We start from the raw sequence: 16310 nt of genomic DNA on the forward strand, positions 1-16310 counted from the left end.
TCTGGTTGGCTGATAGCGTGGGGCTAGGTGGCATTCTTTTTAAATATAGCAAAGCACACAAAAAATTGGATTTATTAGAAATATACGTTATTTTTCTGAATTCTATTATATATATTGCAGTGAAGTAAGCTATTTAAAGCTTGAAATTACTTTTATTCACAACATTTAAAAGAATCGGCATTATGAAATATGAAAACTTCTTTCTTTCATTCTAGCTTGGTTGTCATGACATTGAAAGCTACAAGATTATCAAACAACATCAGTTTTAATATGATTTGGTGTAGGTTAATTCTTCATATTATTTCAAAATGTAATTAAAATAACTGAACTATCAAGAAAGGTAGTTTATTTCCCGCTGTTCACAAAGTAGCTAAGAGAAACTAAGATACGTTTTAGCTGAATTATCGGGAAATGCAATTTATTTCCTACTTTTTACAAATAAAGAAAAAGCAATAGCTAGGCCTCTATTTTTGTAACAAAAGAGCACATGCAAAATATTCTTGATCCTGAGAATTAGGCCTATTCAGAAAATTCAGAGTCCGGCATACAGTCTTATCTCGATTTCTAAATTTTGACAGCAATCCAATACCTGCATGCTATTCTATAACATTGAAGTAAAATATTGGTAGAACTGTAAACTATATAACAATAAAACAAACAATGTAACAATAAAAATAAAATGAAATAAAATTTCACATGAGGTTGTTTGGCGCACTTGCCAACCAACCCCAAATGCTATACGCCAACTAACCCCAAGCTCATTTTGTGCAACAAAGTCGTAATTACTCAGCAATTGTTTGGCATTTACGTTTTATTGTTTGAATATCCATAAAAACAAAGTTCAGATCTAACTAATGCTATATTACTTACCTCTGTACCCCAAGTAGTGACGATTCTGTGATGTTGTAACAGAGGACTGAAAAAAATACTACAGACTGGCAAAAACACTCTTTATCTAATAGACACCATAATCCGCAAGTTACAAATTCCATATAAAGGTGGCAGCTGCATCCATAGGTCGCTCTTTTATGACAGTAGCAACAGCTCATTATGTTAATTAATGAAGGAGTTATATGCAGTTCAACCAGCCCCGGTCTCCCCCAATAAGTAAATGTTAATGCTATTGTAAATTGTTACCTTGTTCAAATCCTCAAATATTTGGTCGATGATTTGATTACTTTCTCTTAATTACTCTTAGTTTCTTGCTTGTTATTCATAAATACTTCGTTTCTTTATGTTTTTACTAGATTATCCAGTTATTTGATGATAATACAAACAGAGTTGGGTGTTTTCCGTTTGGCAGAATTGTCAATTGGAAGATTTGTCCATTTTCACGATTGGCGCATTTGGTAATTGGCAGATTTAGTAATTGGCAGGTTTGGTAATTGGCGGATTTGTCAATTGGCAGATTTGTCCATTGGCAAATTTGGTAATTGGCAGATTTAGTAATTGGCAGGCTTGGTAGTTGGCGGATTTGTCAATTGGCAGATTTGTCCATTGGCAGATTTGTCTATTCTCGCGATTGGCGCATTTGGTCATTTTCGCGTTTGGCGCATTTGGTAATTGGCAGATTTGTCAATTGGCAGATTTGTCAATTGGCAGATTTGTCCATTGGCTGATTTGTCCATTTTCACAATTGGCACATTTGGTCATTTTCGCGTTTGGCGCATTTGGTAATTGGCAGATTTGTCCGGGTCCCCATTTCTGGATCGCTACGACAGAGAGGGTGATGGATTTTTTACCCACATTGTAACAGGTGACGAAACCAAGTGACTATAACCTCTTTCTGCACCTAAAAAAGTGGCTTTCATCTCAACGATTTGAAGAACCTGATCAATTGAAAACGGCAGTGTTGAAGTGGCTGAACTCCCAGGCGGCGAACTTCTATGCAGAGGGTATAGAAAAACTTGTGCCACTTTACAGAAAGTGCTTGGAAAATAATGGTGACTATGTTGAAAAATAAAGTGGATATGTACTTGTTTCTACCCAATAGAACAATGTTGCTAAACTTACTTACCTCTTTCCAATTAAATATCGGCCCTTTTTTTGAAATGCGCCTCATATATACAAATTATGTACGTATTGTACTTAGATTCACTCATAAAAAGAAAATTTCAAACTATCAACCTGTAAAATTATGTTTGAATATCTAACGCTATATTCTGTTGATGAAGAAGAATATTGGCATATTATGAATACAACATTTACTTACAGAGAAAAGATGTCCCCTTCTACCTAGATCAGGTCTATAGGCTTAACGTCTAAATGCTTCATTAAATTAATAACTTTTTTCTGTTTCTCATTCGTTATTGCTGCTTGATTTATAATCAAATTTTTTATCAAAATTTACAAACAAGTCTCGTTCTACATTTATAAATAGTAGCTTAGATATTAAATCTTGGTTTAGCGCAGAAATTCTATTCTAAACTATTCTTAACAATTTTAAGTTCTGAAAAGGTCCTTCCGCAGGTTAGCTGCGTACAAAGCAGAGTTAATATAAACTTGTAAGCTGTACAGTAAAAGCTCTTTATTCGCGGGGTATATGTTCCATAAATATGCCGCGAATACAGAAACCGTGAATACGGAATGGTAATTTATATGGGATTATAGGGGATACGTTGCTAGATGACAAAATAAAAAAATAAACAAATACATATATAAAAAATCAATTTACTGTAATTGAAGTTTTTGGCCATATTGATTAATTATTATCTTCGGGCTTAGGCAATGGTTTGAAGAATTCTGTAATTTTTTCCTGCTTGGCAGTTTTTAAAAGCTCCTTCAATTCAGACTGATATTCAGCAGTGGCATTAGCAATTTGCCTCTTAAAAATAAGACTTCGTTCCATAGACGGATCAATTTTCACAAAGAAATCACAAAGCTCATTTGCCATTCTTAAACCTTCACTAAGATTTTTCAAATTAAATGTCACGTTTCCAGTGCTTGTTGAAGCCTCTTCTTCAATGGGCTGTGAATTTGACATTTCCTCCAAGTCGGTTTCAGTCAAATCTTCATCTTGCGATTCAAGCAATTCCTGAATGTCACTTCGCAATTCCGTCTATGTTTGCAGTCAAAGTTTGAATTTGCACACATTCTTCGTCATTTTCCGCAGTCAGAGCAGGCCACAGTTTTTTTCCAGCATGACTTCAATGTGTGTGGCTTCAGTTCTTCCAATAATTCTTTTATGTTTACGATGCATTTTGCTATGTCAAATTTCTTCCAGCATTCCATAACATTCATATCAGGATTACATTTTATATTATCCAATAGATTTTGAAGGTTCGTCTAATGTAATAGAGCTTAAAGACCTGTATTATTATTTGGTCCATAGGTTGAAGCAAAGCCGTCGTGTTGGGAGGTAAAAATGTCACTTTATATTTGGATGCATAATTTCAAGTTCGGTTTCAACTTCAGAAACAAAACAATTCCGGAACCAGTCACAAAAAATAGCGCTTGTAACCCACGCTTTCTTATTAGCACGCCAAAACACTGGCAGGTCGTCCTTGTTTTGATTTTTTAAAGCCCGAGGATTTAACGATCTGTAAAGCATAGTGGTTTAATGACACAATCTCCAGATGCATTAGAACATAGCAGCAGTGTAACTCTATCCTTTGCTGCCTTAAATCCAGAAGCAGACTTTTCGCTTTTAGAAATGAATGTTTTGTTTGGCACTCTCTTCCAAAACAGTGAAGTTTCGTATGCATTAAATACTTGCTCAGGTTTGTATCCTCCATCAGCTACTAAGTTTGCAAATTTTTCTGGATATCGTTCTGCTGCAGCAGTGTCTGCAGATGCAGCTTCTCCAACGATTTTAATGTTATACAATGATTGTCTCACCTTAAATTTATTGAACCAGCCTTCCGATGCTTGAAATCCTCCATCTGTACATTCACCACTACAACTACCATCAGGTTCTTTAAAATGAGCATAAAGACGCTTTGCCTTCTCCCGGACCATTGGACCACTCAAGGGCACCCCTTTTTTGGTTGCGGTCTTCGATCCATAATGACAACGCCACTTCCATTTTTCCTATTGCTGGATCACGAACAAATTTCGCTGACAGTGAAGTTGAAGCTACAGACGACCTTATTTTATCTTCGGATATTTTTTATCGATCGTACAGTTGATTCGTTGACATTGAACGAGCGTGATATGGATGCAAAGACTCTCCAAGGCGTAAACGATCAAGCATTTCTATTTTCACTTTAAGCGGTAACACAGATTTTTTTCGTTTCGAAACTTCTCATTTTTTTTTTTTTTTTTTTTTAGTTAACATTACGTACTGTATAGATTAGGAAGACAGCGGTAGAGACGTGTTACTTGATCACAATTTTTGTAACGAATGGAAAGACGAAACAATAAAACACGCAAAGCGGCTCTTACCAAAGGACGGAACGTCTAATAATGTGGCGGCATTTAAAAATATACTTTATTCATTGAGTAATAAGGTTGCTTTCATTCTGTTTGTTTATATTCTCAAAAACACCGATCGCGGCGAAGGCGGCTTATGTCCAAGTCCGAACCAATACAGCGGCGATATCATTTAACAACATACTTTAGGCAAAGTTGTAATAAGGTCTATTTTACATTTTATTAGTCCATTTGACGGCGTTTACAAAGGATATTGGGTTGGATACCTATTGGAATCCTTTTTATTATTATGTATGTACGTACTGATTAGATTCGCGAATAAAGAAATCTTTAGCCGCGAATATAGGAATTGGGAAGCATTTTTTTAATACGCGAATAGTGAAAACGCGAATGAAGGAAACGCGAATAAGGAGCTTTTACTGTATATAGATTGGTAAAAATTCCAGATTGTGACAGCACGAAAACAATGTTAAAGGTACATTCTATGCATCTAGAACATTTCTTCTTCAATGATCAGTTGACATAGTTCTCTTCGCCTTCTTCTGACTCTGAACCGTCATTCGTCTTCATTTAAGTTATTTACATCAATTTCATCAGTTTGATTCCACTGAGTCTAAGATCAACTTTGGTTAGGTGACAAATGGCGCGTAAGACTTCTGTTGGAAATTCGTCAACGTCTGTCATTTCAGGGATTTTCTTTTATGGAACCTTGAACAGTCTTTCGAATTATCTATTTGGATTAAATCTTTTTTCAGTACTTGAAGTAGCACAATAGATAATACGGAAATAGATTTATTTAAATTTCTGAACTGGAGTAACTTCTAAAACTTCATCTTTTAACTTTTTCACTAGGCATTTTTCTTCGAAATTCTCTTCTCATCGAAGTCCAGTGAAACTTCTACATCATCCATCCTCTAAAATACTATTCATGGCAATTGCACACTATTTTGATTTATCAAGCAGAAATTCAAAGTGCTTTGAACTAATTTTAGCAGTGATTTGTTGTAACAAAGTTTGCACCAATTTCCAAGCTGTACAGTAATCCATTTCTTTAAGTATTTTGAAACGGGAGTTGTGATCAGAAAAATATCGAGCATGACAAAAGGCATGAGAACATATTCGAATTTGGACTATTGCTTTATCATATTTATGGCCTCGAACTTTGATTTGCAATCCAAGTTTCCATTCAATATTTTATTTAAAACATTCAACAAATGGGTCACCTTTCCTGAGTTGGTATCACTTATCAAAAACTGTTCATCAATAATTAATGAAAGCGCCGTATGCTTACTCCACCATCGTGTGGCACCATTTTTTTGGAGTCTGCATAGTTTGGTGCTGGCACTGTTTCTTTTTAGTCTATTTCTCCCAGACAGTCATTCTCTTGTAACAAGAACTTAAGAAAACAGCCGATTCCTCTACTAAACCAAATACATTTTCTGCTTGAAGCAAGTGTACTGTAGAATCAACTATAGCCAAATTTAGTACGTGTCCCATGCAGTGTAAATTAAATACGAGTTCTCCCTTTAGAAATGCGCTTGAAGACCGTTGTAACAGACGATCATGTTACTCGCCACATCAAAAGAACACGTAATTTTAATGCCACATTCAACTAGCTCTGACTTTAAACATTCGTACAAAGCAAGTCCACTTGAATCATCAACAACTGTTAAATTTAAGTCTTTCATATACCTTTCCTTGGACTACGTAGCGGACACAGATTGCAACTGGTTCATAAAAGCTGTACCTTGTGTACTATCCACCATCAAGTTACAAACAACACTGTCTTGAAGGTCTTTCAAAATAATATTTCGTCCAAATTTATTATCTGAATTAAATTTTTGATTAATCTTTTTGACACAAAAAAAAAGTCAAGAAAGAGCCTCGTCCAGTTTGTCCTTTTGTCGACTTTCCTTGTATTTCCCTTCTTTCTTTATTTTCAGTTTGTGCGCTTTGGTGTCTTCAATACACTTTGTAACATGATTTTGCAAAATCACATCATAATTTGCAACTAACATAACCAATTCAAGGAAATTCCCATGTTTTTTTTTGACAGAATCTAATGAATGCGCCCCTTCTGACTTTTCTCCCCCTCTGTAAACAATTCCTTATCTTCCTATAAATAATACTATGTCGACTAAACGCTGTATAACCAATCTTCTGGTCTGAATTTCTGCTTCTCCCTCTTTTTTTAAAAATCTTATTGGAAGCTAATAATGTTGAAATATCATGTCCGCTTTGGTTTTCGAAAGCTGCCATCGCCACGAGGATGCGAAATCAGTGCAACGACACCCGAAATCCTTAATGTCTGCATTCTAGACCGGAGACCGTTACCTCTTAATTCAGGTAACTCTTCAATTGTCCGTACGATGCTGGTCAACACTGAAATTTTTGAGTGTCCTCATCGGGAATCAAACTCAAGACCACGGGCATCGTAGGCACGTGCGCTAACCATTTAGCTAAACACAATACTAATCAGCGAAAATATTTTTAATTTCCAGTGTCACTTGTATTTTGATAATTCAAAGGGGGCCCCAAAACAGAAAAAAATGATACCGAAATTGCTAGTAATCTAAAATTTCACAATAATTCTTTCTCACACATAATAAACGAATAATAATATAAATATTAAGTATGGACTAATAAACGGGTTGAGCAGGGGCCCAGGTGCGTTCCAATGTTTGCACTGTTGCTATTCTTTACTGAGTACCACTAAGCTATACAAGTTTCATATTTTAGGTCTAAATTTCAGCAGTACACCAGGTTTGCTTTCTTTCAGAATTTCAACCAAATTTGTGTACTGCAAGGTAAGTTTATATTAATGCTTATTGCAAAAATGAGTTAATGCGAACGAGGCATAGCCCGACAGCTTTGAAATAATTTTCACACATCCTATGCTTGAATGCGATGGAGCAGTATCTAAATGTATGAAAACGTTTTTAATACCAACCAAAAATTTATCATTTTGTTCTTGGGGGCCCCACAACTCCGGGACCCTCGGCGATTGCCGACCTGCCGACTTGGCCAGACTATCCCGATCTGGATCTTCTATGATCTTGGTCCATGTGCAGTAAACCTTTACCACCACCTATAAGTAATACTTATCAATACATATATACGATTTACAGTTTATGACAATTTATGAATATATGAAAGTGCAACCAAATATTATCTAACATCTTTTAAAACATCAAAACTACTCAAAACTTTTTTTTGTCGAGCTGCATATATATACTTTCTTCTTTTACCTTGCAAGCTGAGATACTTTCTGTCGTAAGCATGGTCACTTCTTCTGGCTTCTAATTTGGAAAACTAACTAATTCGATGACATGAGGATTTTGCTTGTTTAGCAGAGCATTTAATCTATTATCCCAATCCTCTGCTGGATTCTTTGTTCTATGGCGTTTTTCATGACAATTCAACATGCTAATTGGGGCTGTAGAATTTTCTAGCCACTGGTCAATGAAATAACCATAGAACTGCTCAAGCTTAGGGGATATCTTCTTCAATAGACAGTCAACCACTGTCGACTATTTCTAACGGAAGAAAAGCTAATGACGCAGACATTCGAACCTGAAGTCATTGTTTTTGTAGTCTGTAACCAAGACCAAACCCTGTATTTTACACAAAAACAGTGGTTAAAGTGAAAATTGTACAAACTTATGGGAGCTGAAGGGAAAATTGTCCTAAAAGAATTTATTACTACTTCCTTGAAGTCTAGCATTACAATTTCAGGATTGCAATTCAGGACTTCAACTTTTCATATATATGCTTTTTCTAGTTCGGGAAAAGGCTAAAAACCACTGGAATCACCTTAGTTTCCTCTATTGAACTTCCAATATCTGCATAAATTACAAAAAATTGGGAGAAAAGTTTGTTGTAGCTTTTAAATGTGCCATCAATAAAGAAGGTCGTGCTGGCCTGCGAAATGAAACTATTCAGGGACTCTTATTCGCTGTGGCTGCTACTCGAAACGAAACCTTTAGATTCCATATCCCCCTCTTCTTAAAAAGCTAACAAAAATTCACAGAAATAGTACCAGCTATTGAAACTGTACGCAAATGGGTATTCTTATCTCGCTTTTAAATCATGACATTTCATTGCATCTCGCACTTGTACGTAACTGGGAAGGATTTTGGCATGTACGCAAATGGAAATATACGAAAGTGGAAAGACACCCTCTGTCTAGCTGTTGTTATGTGAAACTATCCCACGCCCTTTTACGTGATTTTAGTTATATTTATTTCGGACTCTTGACTGCGAAGATATTACGTTTTGAAATAGAATTAATTTGCTGAGCAAAACTGAATTTTATTGAAAATATACTCCCATGAGCAAAATAAATGACGCGTCTCTTTATTTTGAAGTTTTTTGAAAATATCTCCGTTTTCTTTATATGTTCGAAATTTCGGAAGGTTTCCCCAACAGGAAACGTTAATAACAAACCCGTTTTTAATATTTGTTTTAGATATTAGCTTAAAATAAATAAATTAGAAACAAAAAACATTAAATCGACCGAAATTACGAAAATTACCAACTCTGCTAAAGTGGGAAATTTTCAACGCGAGGGAATTCTGCAGTTCAACACGAAGCAGCGACCTCTATGTCATTGAGAGAAATGTGGATTAAATCTACAAACGAAAATTTTAACGAAATATTTCTAATATGTCTTATTACATGCATTATCTGCGAACTCCAAATATATGAATCTATACTAAGTATCAACGTATAGATAGAGCAAAAAGTGGAAATTACCTATGGAAAAGGACGAATTGGTAGCACGATCATAATAAAAGATCGTCTTTACCGTAGAACAGGTTAAGTTCACGTAAGGAAACATATAGCTCAGTTAGTTTAAGCAAGAAGTCTGTATACCGCAGGTAGCTGGTTCGAATCCCATAGAAGGCAGTTGTCATTTTTGTTACTATGGTTATTTTTATTTTTTGTTTTTTATGTGGGAAAGAATCAAATTGTAACATGTGTGTAAAACTCATGACGATACCAAAAAAGAAAAAAAAAAGGCTTTGTCTCACTTACATTAATGTCCCTAATTTTTGTTTACAAACAGTTACGTAACTATTTCCCCTGTGCTCACTACTCACTACATGCTCACTGGTGCATAACGAATGTTTTCCAGTAAATGTTAATTCTAATTTGGAGAATTTTATAAAGTTTCACAATGTTTGTCACTAGATAGTCTTCTATCTACTTGTTTGGACATTTTTATAACAGATTTCCCTATTAAATGTTTAATTTTCCTTATATATATTTAATTACGGAAAAGTTTTACAATGTGTTTTGAATTGAAATTGTATTGAAAAAATGAAATGAAATCTTTGAGTTTCACGTCCCACGTTTATGCTGGTTAGGCTAAAGGAGACGGTGATGATGAGTAATGAATGAAAGGGTGGAATGAAGAAAGTGGGAGGAAACGGGAGAACCCCGAGAAAACCCACGCACACGGTGTTTGTCCACCACAAAGTTCACTTGGCGGGGGCTGGGATCCAACCCGGGACCCCTAGCTCCAGAGGCGAGAAATTGTTTTGAATTTACCACATGAGGTAAGTAGCCCGAAGGAGGAGAACTGAAGTAGCTGATATTCTACATAAAAGCAACCTATTGTAGAATGAGGATGCTTCTTACCTTCAGCACATAATCTTTATTTTAGAGAGTCAGATAGAGAAAAATCCTGATTTCTCGTCCCCTACGACCACCCATCTTAAACCTCTACCATACCATGGTTCATCTTACACAATTTCGGTGCTCCGAAGACATTCATATAATAATAATAATAATAATAATAATAATAATAATAATAATAATAATAATAATAATAATAATAGTAATAGTAATAGTAATAATAATAATAATAATAATAATAATAATCCTGAATATGCCATCCTTTCTAATGTAGTAACCTTAGACATCTTAGTTTAAAATGCTTTCTTTAGTAATAATTTGAGTAACCATGTTTGAGGCGGTACGACGTTTTTTTTTTTTTTTTTTTTTTTTTTGCCTCACAGACAAGGACAACGTTACTGACAAACAGGGACAACATTACGTAATTTCTGATAAGCAGGGTAGACAAAATGAATAAGAAATATATTCACAGCATCCTCTCCCCTTTCATGATTGGAATATCACGTAACATTTTTTATTCTACCAAAGATGGCTCTGTGCGGTTAGGGGTAGGTAACTAAAGAAATACCAAATATATAGCGCCTCTTTATTGTAATATTACCGCTTCTTTATTTGTTCGAGGGAGCCCCTACACAATCAAGGGTGACAAAAAGAATAGGAAAAGTGTCTATTGATTCTAATGGCTGATCCAGCACGGACTCCTTGGGAGGGGAGGGGGTGAAGTGAAAGATTCTTTTGATGATGTGAAGCTGTCACAAATTACCACTTAACTAAACTAAACGTAATAGTGTGGTTAACCGGAACCCAGTCAGTTCAAATTGATGTATAAGTTTAATTTTTGACTTCGTATTAAAGTTTTGGTTCCAAATGAGAATTTCAGTCCGAGTGGTCAACGATCAAATCTCGGGAACTCTTCGGTGTAGAGGCTTTGACCCCCCTTATAGGAAATCCTCCGCCAAGTTAACTTTGTTGTGAACAAACACCGTGTGCGTGGGTTTCCTCGGGGGTTCTCACGTTTCCTCCCACTTTCTTCATTCCACCATTTCATTCATTACTCATCATCACCGTCTCCTTTAGCCTAACCGGCATAACCGTGGGACATGAAACTCGAAGATTTCATTTCATTTTCCCCTTATGGGAAAAGGCATAAATATTTAAATTCTTAAAACTTTCAAAGTTTTCGTCTATTTTAAAGGAATTTTTCGCTTCATACTAAAGTGTTTGTTCCAAATGACAATTTCAGTCCGAGTAGACAATGATCAAATCTCGGGGGGGCTCTGCAATGTAGAAAAAATAATGACGCCTATATCGTGATCCTGTTGGTGACATCACGAGATATGACCTAAATATAGCACAAAGTAAACGCTAGATGCTGTTGGCGCTCGTAGTCGACTGAGCTAGCGCAACATGCTAGTAAGAAAAATTCTTTTTGTCGTGGGTTCAAACCCTGCCTAAGGAGACTTATTTTTATTATTTTCAAAAAGAAATTATAACACTTCTTTCGTTAAAAAAATATTAAAAATAATATTCAAAAAGTGGTTTAACGATTATTTTTTAAAATTTTCATTAAACTTCTTTCATGTAGTAAAAGTAGTGGTAGTAGTAGTAGTAGTAGGAACGGGTTAGAATGCAATTCAGCATTCATTTGTTTCCGTGCGATGTTGCCAAACGTAACTCGTTTACAATGCCGTCTGGCTAGGCCTTTGTGTGTTTCGAAAATATGCTTGTGTTCAGGATGAGGTTCCAAGGTTCAGCATTGACTAGAAGCTTTTGCTATTAATATCCCTTCTAACAATATTGGCAGTGGACAGAAGTTAGACTGTGTTGAAGTTGTTTGCTCCTAATTTAGTTATTTTACTTTATTATTTAACGAATATATTGAAAATATATTTTTCAGCAGGCACGTATGCAGAACTTTATTTCGGGAGGGGTCCAAAGCTATCTAGGGGGGGTTCGACTTTAATATTAGGATAAATTATAATCAAATTTTTAAAAATAACTCCAAAAATTAGGTTAAATTTACAGAAAAGTTGGGATTTCAGAGGGGGTCCGGACCCCCTGAACCCACCCCTAAATGCGTTCTTGTTTGTCAGTAACGTTTCCTCATTTTGAAATCCTCAGAAACTTCGAATATATAAATGAAGACGAGTTATTTTCGATAAAGTATCATTTCAAGGAGACGCGACATTTTTATTGCACATGGTGGTATCCAACCTTAACAAGGGCAAGAATTCAGTATCACGGTTCTCTTCCATTGCGCTCTATCGAAATGTTAGGTTTGTAAAATATTACTCCTAAGAACAAAGTGATTTGCCAGAGAACCGTGATACTGAACAGAACTCCACAGAAATGCATGCTGAACTTTCGTTTATAGCTACCCTTTGGTGTTTTTTGCCCTCAAGGTCAGTCGAGTGATAACTCAGTTCAGTCCCTGTCCTTAAGCCGTGTTCGTATTACTTCGAACAGTTTTGGCGTATTTGTTTTCCAACCACCAGAAAAAACACACAATCAGGGCAAATCATAGCATACAATACATTTAAGCAAGTATATTTGCCGCGAAATTATTACACACATTACCCAAAGACTCTTAATATATGAATTTATAATTTATTTCTATAGATAAAGCAAACAGTGAAAATTATCTATCGAGAGAATAAATTAACAGCACGATCATAATGAAAAGCATGCTTCGTAATATAACAGACTTTTTCGCGTAAGAAATCGAAACTCAGTTGGTCAGAGCAACTAGCCTGTACGAATTATGTTGTTACTTCGAGCCTAATACGAGTAAGGGTTTTTATTACTATTCTTTTTCTCTTTTTTTATGTGAGGGAAAATCAAATTGTGACATCGCGATATCAAATGTATTTGGTTAGGTAACTTTATCTTAGCTAAACTTTAAATATCAGTAACCGTCGAAATTATTTCACTAACCGATCAGTTACTGAACATTTCAAACACGTCAAACCAGTGGCATAACATGAAAGTTAACCTCTCGTCCGCAGCCCTTAGTCCGTACTTTCAGGGACGGACCAAGGGCCGGGCCATCCGGGCGACTGCCCGAGGCGCCAGTCAGAGAGGCGGCGAAACGAGCCTCAAAAAGTACATTTTATAATGTGTCTTCTACTGACTTTTTTGGTTTATATTGTAAAGTAGCGGCAATTACATAATCTTTTTCCATTTCACCATGGAAGAAGAGAGTTTCATAGTACTAAGGGGACTGTATCGACAAATGGAGAGATGGCATGTAGAATAAAGAGTGGAGGGGAAGAAAGTATTGTTTGTTTGTTTGCTTGAGTTTAGCGTTCCACGGTTATGCCTTAATGGCTAAAGGAGATGTGGATACTGATTATAGTGAAATCCGAACCACGTTTATCGTTCAACAGTAACCCACCGGGAATTGGACCCGGGACCACAGAAGGTAGGCCTGCTAGCCACTAGACCAAGCATGGGGTGGGGGCGGTGTTCATATTGTATATAGCAGGCCATATTCTTTGTGAAGATTTCCTAGGTAATGAATGTCTTTTTGAAAAATCGGTTTAAACTATTAAAAACACTATGATAAAATGTAAAATATAGGCTAGTACTAGGGGGGTGGTCGCCAAAAAGTCACTTTGCCCGGATGAAAATTTGGCCTGGTCCGCCCCTGCGTACTTTCTATATATTTTTTGGCTTTGCATCTTGTGCGGTTCCCACGCCACAGGGTTGTACGGGTGCTATTTACGCCTATGCTTCGAACGTAATTCAATAACTGTTTCAGAAATTCTGCCATCAGCGTGGAAACGGGAATATATATTTTTCTAATAGTCCCAAAGAACTTTCACCCAGAACACCAGATGCAATATTTCAGAATGAGCTCTGGCTAAGTATAAGGAGGATCTGATGTTTCGTAAGTAAGTTCCTTTCAGAAAGTTTGCTATTTCTTTAACGGTGATATAAATATACTCATCGTTATTAGCTTGACACCAAAACATCCTGGACAAATCCCTCTAGAGCAATGATCGGCAAAAGTTCATTCTGCCTAATTTTATAAGCGACTCAAGGGTGAAACACTTGTTAACGAAAGCAATGCTGTGTATACACTGCCATGCTTCTGACAAAATATAAAGTGTTTTGTAATCTTTAAACACTTTTCCTATTCTTTTTGTCACCCTTGGTTGTGTAGGGCGCCCTCGAACAAATAAAGAAGACAAGGGGCGCTACAAATATATTACGTATTTCTTTTGTTACCTAACCATAACCGCCTAGGCTCATCTTCGGTAGAATAAAAAATGCTACGTGATATTCCTTGTCAGAAATTAAATACTTTCTTTTGGAAGGGTGCTGAAAAGAGAGGGGCAAAATAAGACGTAGTGCCCCTCCTACATTTTAAATTTTGTTACGTGGTTGCTCAAATTATTACTAAAGAAAGCACTTTAATCTAAGATGTCTCAGGTTACTACATTATGTAAGGGTGGCATATTCAGGAATAATAATAATAATAATAATAATAATAATAATAATAATAATAATAATAATAATAAATATTATTATTATTATTATTATTATTATTATTATTATTATTATTATTATTATTATTATTATTATTAAATATGAATGTCTTTGGGGAGCCGAAATTATGTGACACGAATCATTACATGTAGATCTTTAAGATGAGTGGTCATAGGGGAGGAAGAAACAGGATTTTTCTCTATCTGACTCTCTAACGTAAAGATTATGTGCTGAAGGTAAGAATCATCGTCATTCTACAATTGGTTGCTTTTACGTAGAATATCAGTTACTTGAGTTCTCCTCCTTCGGGCTACTTACCTCATGTGGTAAATTCAAAACAATTTCAACTTAAAACAAATACATTGTAAAACTTTTCCGTAATTAAATATATATAAGGAAAATTAAACATTTAATAGGGAAATCTGTTATAAAAATGTCCAAACAAGTAGATAGAAGACTATCTAGTGACAAACATTGTGAAACTTTATAAAATTCTCCAAATTAGAATTAACATTTACTGGAAAACATTCGTTATGCACCAGTGAGCATGTAGTGAGTAGTGAGCACAGGGGAAATAGTTACGTAACTGTTTGTAAACAAAAATTAGGGACATTAATGTAAGTGAGACAAAGCCTTTTTTTTTCTTTTTTGGTATCGTCATGAGTTTTACACACATGTTACAATTTGATTCTTTCCCACATAAAAAACAAAAAATAAAAATAACCATAGTAACAAAAATGACAACTGCCTTCTATGGGATTCGAACCAGCTACCTGCGGTATACAGACTTCTTGCTTAAACTAACTGAGCTATATGTTTCCTTACGTGAACTTAACCTGTTCTACGGTAAAGACGATCTTTTATTATGATCGTGCTACCAATTCGTCCTTTTCCATAGGTAATTTCCACTTTTTGCTCTATCTATACGTTGATACTTAGTATAGATTCATATATTTGGAGTTCGCAGATAATGCATGTAATAAGACATATTAGAAATATTTCGTTAAAATTTTCGTTTGTAGATTTAATCCACATTTCTCTCAATGACATAGAGGTCGCTGCTTCGTGTTGAACTGCAGAATTCCCTCGCGTTGAAAATTTCCCACTTTAGCAGAGTTGGTAATTCTCGTAATTTCGGTCGATTTAATGTTTTTTGTTTCTAATTTATTTATTTTAAGCTAATATCTAAAACAAATATTAAAAACGGGTTTGTTATTAACGTTTCCTGTTGGGGAAACCTTCCGAAATTTCGAACATATAACGAAAACGGAGGTATTTTGAAAAAACTTCAAAATAAAGAGACGCGCCATTTATTTTGCTCACAGCTGTACTTGGATCCATTGTGCTCTGAACGCCCCAAATATTACTTTTCTTCAATAAATTATTGAGTTAAAAAAAGAAACAATTACATAGAAAATAGAAAATATTCTTGTAGAAAATATTCGAAAGTTAGCACGACATGAAATGTGCTTCAAACATTACTTTTTGAAAATGTATTATTTTAAAATAATTTTATTAGCATCAGTGATCTGAAATAGTAATCAAATTTTGCAACTAAAATCTCATCCGTCTCTACAAAACGCGAACTTAGCCCCTAAGGGCATAATTGGGAAACTTTCAGAAGCAGTAACCCCGAAATAACTTGTTTTAGGAGTAAAATAACCATACAAGCGTATTTCTGGTAAAATTCTAATCTTAAAACATGTAACATGACTTGCTTTGCATTTGAAATTTCGAATACCAATCTAAGATGGCCGTCATGATGCTTGATTGCACCATCTGATGTGTCAGACCACTTCCAAGTTTCA

General features: G+C 35.4%; 1 protein-coding gene across 2 annotated transcripts in view; it reads left to right on the top strand.

Moving 5' to 3' along the window:
• LOC145694806 (putative phospholipase B-like 2) overlaps positions 1-16310 on the top strand; it is a 109733-nt gene that overhangs the window by 68222 nt on the left and 25201 nt on the right. The window lies entirely within an intron of this gene.

This window comes from Thermobia domestica, chromosome 9 (genome assembly GCF_964235325.1).
Source record: "Thermobia domestica chromosome 9, izTheDome1.hap1.1, whole genome shotgun sequence".
Classification (NCBI taxonomy): domain Eukaryota; kingdom Metazoa; phylum Arthropoda; class Insecta; order Zygentoma; family Lepismatidae; genus Thermobia; species Thermobia domestica.